Source organism: Temnothorax americanus, unplaced genomic scaffold (assembly GCF_048541705.1).
Source record: "Temnothorax americanus isolate GAGA-0224 unplaced genomic scaffold, ASM4854170v1 Scaffold59, whole genome shotgun sequence".
NCBI classification, from domain to species: domain Eukaryota; kingdom Metazoa; phylum Arthropoda; class Insecta; order Hymenoptera; family Formicidae; genus Temnothorax; species Temnothorax americanus.
In genome coordinates, this window is record NW_027509741.1 from 330,001 (window position 1) to 335,616 (window position 5,616).

At 38.9% G+C, this 5,616-nt stretch overlaps 1 protein-coding gene across 2 annotated transcripts in view; it reads right to left on the minus strand.

The window, feature by feature from the left end:
• LOC143904866 (UDP-glycosyltransferase UGT5-like) overlaps positions 1-5,616 on the minus strand; it is a 38,374-nt gene that overhangs the window by 26,808 nt on the left and 5,950 nt on the right. The window lies entirely within an intron of this gene.

Consider the following 5,616-nt stretch of genomic DNA (forward strand, 5'->3'; position numbering starts at 1 on the left):
TTATGAAAAATTATACACATCACCGCCATCCCCGAAAAATTTTAAAAATTTTGAAACACGATTCACCGGTACATCCGCGCAACGCGCGGGAAAAAAATATATATTTCTATCATACTATTATCATATTATTATATAAAACCCGACTGTTTGTCTGTCCGTCCGTCCATCTGTCTGCGAACTACTCATTCGTTAATGAACCAAATTTTTACCAAAAGTATATGAAACAGAAGTAGCATTTCCCGGGGAGTGCCATAATGTGTATAGTTTTTGTTACCGATCTTTCTGGAAACCGGTTTTTTTTAATGTTTCCAATTTTTCGAGAAATAATTGAATAAATCTCAAAGAATTGTATATGAAATAGGGGTAGAATTTCACGGGGAGTGCTATAAAGTGTACTATTTTTTGTTACCGATCTTTTTGGAAACCGGTTCCGAATGACCAAATCTCAAAAAATTGTACATATGATAAAGTAGGAGTTGAATTTTCCAGAAACTGCTATAAAGTATATAATTTTTTGTTACCGATCTTTTTGGAAACCGGTATCAGAAGTTTGACGAATTTTTCGGAAAATAATTAATCGAATTTTAAAGAATTGTATATAAAACAGGGGTAAAATTTCCCGGGGAGTGCTATAAACTGTATAATGTTTTTTGTTACCGATTTTCTTGGGAACCAGTATCTTTTTGGAAATCGGTTACAAAATATTTCCAATTTTTTAGGAAATAATTGAGTGAATCTCAAAGAATTGTATACGACGGAATTGAACTTCAGTAGATAAGAAATTAGTATTTTTCAATTTACAGCATTTTAGAGAGAGAGAGAGAGAGAGAGAGAGATTTTTTGATTGATTGAGCTTTATTAGCCTTCTCGGCTATTTACATAACTCGGTTTTTCCTAAAATTAAGTTCTCTACATAAGGTACAATAAATTCTCTTAACCTACGTTTTTTTTTAAATTAAATCCTCTACATGAGGTACATACAATTAACTTCTTTATATTTATCTTTTTTTTTTTATTCATATTAAAACCTACTTTACGCCATGCATAATCCGTTATTTTCACTTGTTTCTTTTGCATACTCACATTTCCTACTATTTCTATCCTATCACATAAATGTTCTACCCTGTCTTCTAATGTTACAAAATTATCGATGTTAAATTTTTTATATTTATTTCTCTTTTTATTCATATTTTTTAAATTTCACCTTTAGCCATGCATAGTTTGTTATTATAAGTTACTCATTCACTCGTCCTTTTATTTCCTTATTCGAAAAAATTAATTCTATCATCGCTCGACTATACCTATATTAAAGTCTCCTATCACTATACTGACATACTTTATTATTAAATCTTCGACCGTATTTTCCAGAAATCTCACAAAATCGCCATTTGACGCACTCAGCGAATGATACTCTACTGCTGTCACATCTTTACACCACTATACCTCGGTACAAAACTGTTATAATTTTACCGCTAGCTTTACTCTATTTATTGTATCAAACGCTTTGACCTCACTATCATTACTTTCTATAGTCAATCTAGTCTCGGATAACTCTCGAATCGCAGGATTCACCCTCTTCATAACCTGATGTCGAATTTCATCCTTATGCGCCAGACAGCCTTGTGCCTTTGTATACCAGAGTAAGTCAGCTTTTTTCTGTAGTTGCTATATTGCATCTTCCCAGCCGGCTCTTTTTTTCTCTTCCCCTAATACTTTCTTAAATGTCGAACATTCCAAATCCAGCGCCTCGTGTTCAACATTTATCTTCAAGTTGTATGTCTGATTCTTAAAAGTACAGTTTACACACCTCTTCTTTGCCGTTGTACATTTGTTTGCCTTATGATTTCCTGCACATTTATAGTATGTTTCCTGCCTCGTGCAATTCTTGGCAATATGATAATATCCCCAGCATTTAAAACATCTTCTAACACTAATGTAATTAAAGATCGGACACTTTTGCCATCCTAAATTTATTGTTCCTCTGCTTATTAGTGATTTATGAGTGCTTTCATCCACTTCGATTAATACGGATCCTTGCTCAATATCCTTATTTTTTCCTCTTGAAATTATTCTCACTAAGTGCATACAGCATTCCTCACCAATTCTATTCTGCTTCTTGATTATATCTAACAATTCATCATCCTCCATTTTCATTTCCTCTCCACCAACATTAATTATTTTGACCTTAGGTTTCCTCTTCTGTGGCTCCGAGACCTTGACCTCTTCACCCATTGCCGCTTGAACCGTCGCCTTTAGCTTTTCCTTCTCTTCTTCCGTCTCACATCCTAAAATCACTGTCCTTTTACCTCCTTTTCTTAATTTAGTAATTTCTATGTCCATTTTGGTTATATCAATTTTATCTTTAATTATTTTTTTCGTAATTTCACTCTCTTGTTGTACTTTAGGTTTTATAATCAAAATATTTTCCTCCTTCCTGTCTTTAATCACGTCGCTATATTTTCTTGACGCTCCACCAGATGGTCCATATGCCCCTTGCATCCACATTTTTCTTAATTCTTTTAATTCTTGTTTAATGTCTCCCATCTCCTCACGAACTATTTCTTTTATCATTGACTTGATCTCCTTTTTACATGCTGTCTCATCTTTTAATTTTTTTACTGCTCTTACCAGCATATCTATTTTTCTATCGATATCCCATGCTCCACTTGTGCCTGCTACTTTATTCCCGCTGCTTGCTGCCGGACTCATTTTTGCTCCACTCGTGCCTGCTACTTTATTCCCGCTGCTTGCCGCCGGACTCATTTTTGCAGGTACCGTTGTTCTTCCTGTCAATGCCGCTGCTTTATTTATACAACTACTTTATCACCATCACTAATAATAAATTTCTCGAATGGGCCAGGACACGACACCAATTCGCAGTTTTTATCATAAATTTTGTGCTTAGATACACAACCTGGATGGTAGAAAAGCATAGCACAGGACTTGCATGCGATCACCTCTGTTTTTATCGCCTTCTTACATGCCGAGCATTGATACTCGGCGTATTCCTCGTTCATTCTGCTGATATCGGCAGAGACAGTTAATTGACTCGTCACTTTAACACGTCACTTTCACACGTCAGCGTTTTGTGTTCGCCGCCGATGTCTACCTGTCGTACGAGGCTTCGATGACCTCTGTACGAAATGCAGTTCTTTTGTCTATGTATCAACATATTCCGGCTAGATAATACTCATGGCTACCCCCGGTCTATGCAGATATTTGTTACACAACTTTTTAACGCTCTCCCTCACTTATTAACCACACAAAAACTAACACTTTGACGGTGCAATGTTTCACACGTCTGCTTCTTGACGAGAGAGAGAGAGAGAGAGAGACAAGTTAGTTTTACCCTACTGATGACCAGTCATTGCAATAGTAATCCTGCTTAGTACGAAAGGAACCGCAGGTTCGGACATTTGGTTCACGCACTCGGTCGAGCGGCCGGTGGTGCAAAGCTACCATCCGTGAGATTATGCCTGAATGCCTCTAAGGCCGTATCCTCTCTAGTCAAAGGTGGCAATGATATCTCTAGGAGTCTCGTGAGTCGAAAGGCTCAAAACAATGTGACACACTACTAGGCGGCCGGTCCCCTTCACCGGGGACCCGGTCGTCGCACGAGCCCGGTTTGCCGTACGGCGCCTCTGCCCGTCGTCGAGATCTCACCGCTTACGACGGCACGGCGTCTAACGGTCGAACATGAGTTTTGCGAGTTCGATGTCGAGACTCGGAATGGTCTGTAGACGACTTAAAGATAGATAGATAATTTTATTATGCCCAAGCAATGGCTAAAGGGCATAGATAAGAATACAATCAATAATTATAAAGGCAAGTACAATATAGCAGTACAAGATGTTACAAGATAGAAGTACATTACTGTAATTACAAAGCATAATGCAAAAATACACATGATGTAGATAAGAGCGAAATATTAAAGACAGAAGTTTATGTGAGTTTGATAGAAGTACAGTACTGTAATTACAAAGCATGTGCTTGCTCTCTCTCGTAAAGCGAGCAACAAATGATCCAGTATACAAACAATTGATAGGATGTTGAGTATGACGCAATGAAATATAACCAATTTCAATAATATATACTATAAAATTAAGAACTAACGCAACTTAATAAGTATAATAAAAATAGAATATGATAAGAAGCAAGTAATACTAAGCGAACAGAACAGTGTATATGGAACTAAGAACTAAGGCGCATCACAATCTACAAACTAATAACAAGGTATTAACGCAAGACAAGAAAGCTTAAAAACTTAAAAGCTACTTATAATTGTTTGCATTAAATTGAGCAACACTGAAGTGAGAAGTTCTCAAAGCCGATCGACGAAATGAACCGGAAGATGATAAGCAGTCGGAATGTGCCCGTCAAAAAAGCGTACCAAGGTCGGTACAAGAATTAATCTGAATTTCAGGCCCGCCGTTGGACTGTCTGACCCGAACACGTCCATCCCTCACCCACACATACTTATATGATTTCTCTTTGGCGACACGTTTAGTTTACTGAAGCAGGCCATAAGTCTCCTTAGGAAGCAGTTCGTTGACGTAGACCGTCCTATCTGAATCATTACCGCAGACCTCTCTCTGCTAAGGACACCCTTAGCTCGCTTCTTCGAAATTACTAAATCACGGACAGAGTTGGAGGTCACAGTGATAATGAGCGAGTTCTTAACTACAGAAGCACTAGAAGGGGTAGAAGCAGAGTCAGGGAGAGATCTACGGACAGCTCTTACGTTCAGGATATGAGGCGAAATATCCGGAGCACCAAGCGCTACCAGCACGTTACGAGCAACTGCAGAAGGAGCAACAGAAAGTGGTTCTGGCAATCCAGACACGATAATCTCGCTGGCATTGTCATCATGTCATCATGCCGATCCAAGAGAGAGAGAGAACAGTTTTTAGAGCTTGGATATCACGCGCCTGAGTCGAGCAATCCTGCTCCAGCTTGGTAATACGCTGAGAGTTTTGAGCAACTGTTTCTGCGATAAGGTTCAGCTTGCTTAGTTTGTTATTTATCTCTCTATTAATATTACGCTGATCCTCCATAAAAACCGCCAGTTTATTATTCGATTCCTCACTCATAGCTCGTTGATCCTCCATCAATTTCTTGTCAGATTCCTTCATCCTTGACAGTATAGACGTTAACAGCACTTCAGTAGATTGTGGTAGCGTGCCCGAGGGAGAAGCCATATCATTGATATTAGATGATTGTGCACATCTGTCAGTCTGCGGCGTAAGAGGTAAGACTTGTAACGCTGCTAAGGCCCTACAGCAGTGATCCGCGTATTTGGTCAGGGAATACGACTTGACACAGCCGGGATGAAACAATTTGTTGCACTCGCATGCAACTGAAGTAGTCGCAATTGACTTCTTACACTTATAGCACTGCATAAGTAAAACACTAAGCAAGTCGAAGATCAGAACCAGAAAAATGCAGTTAGGCAATCAGTCGGTAGCAGATGGTAATGCGTGCGAAAGCCACAGATGGTAACAAGCAGTAGCACGTGCCGAAGCCCACAGATGGTAAATCATGCGTAAACCGGTGTGAAAAGTAGGACAGCGTAGAGATGAGTAGAGCAGGAGCATGCGCAGCGAAGGTCCACGTCAA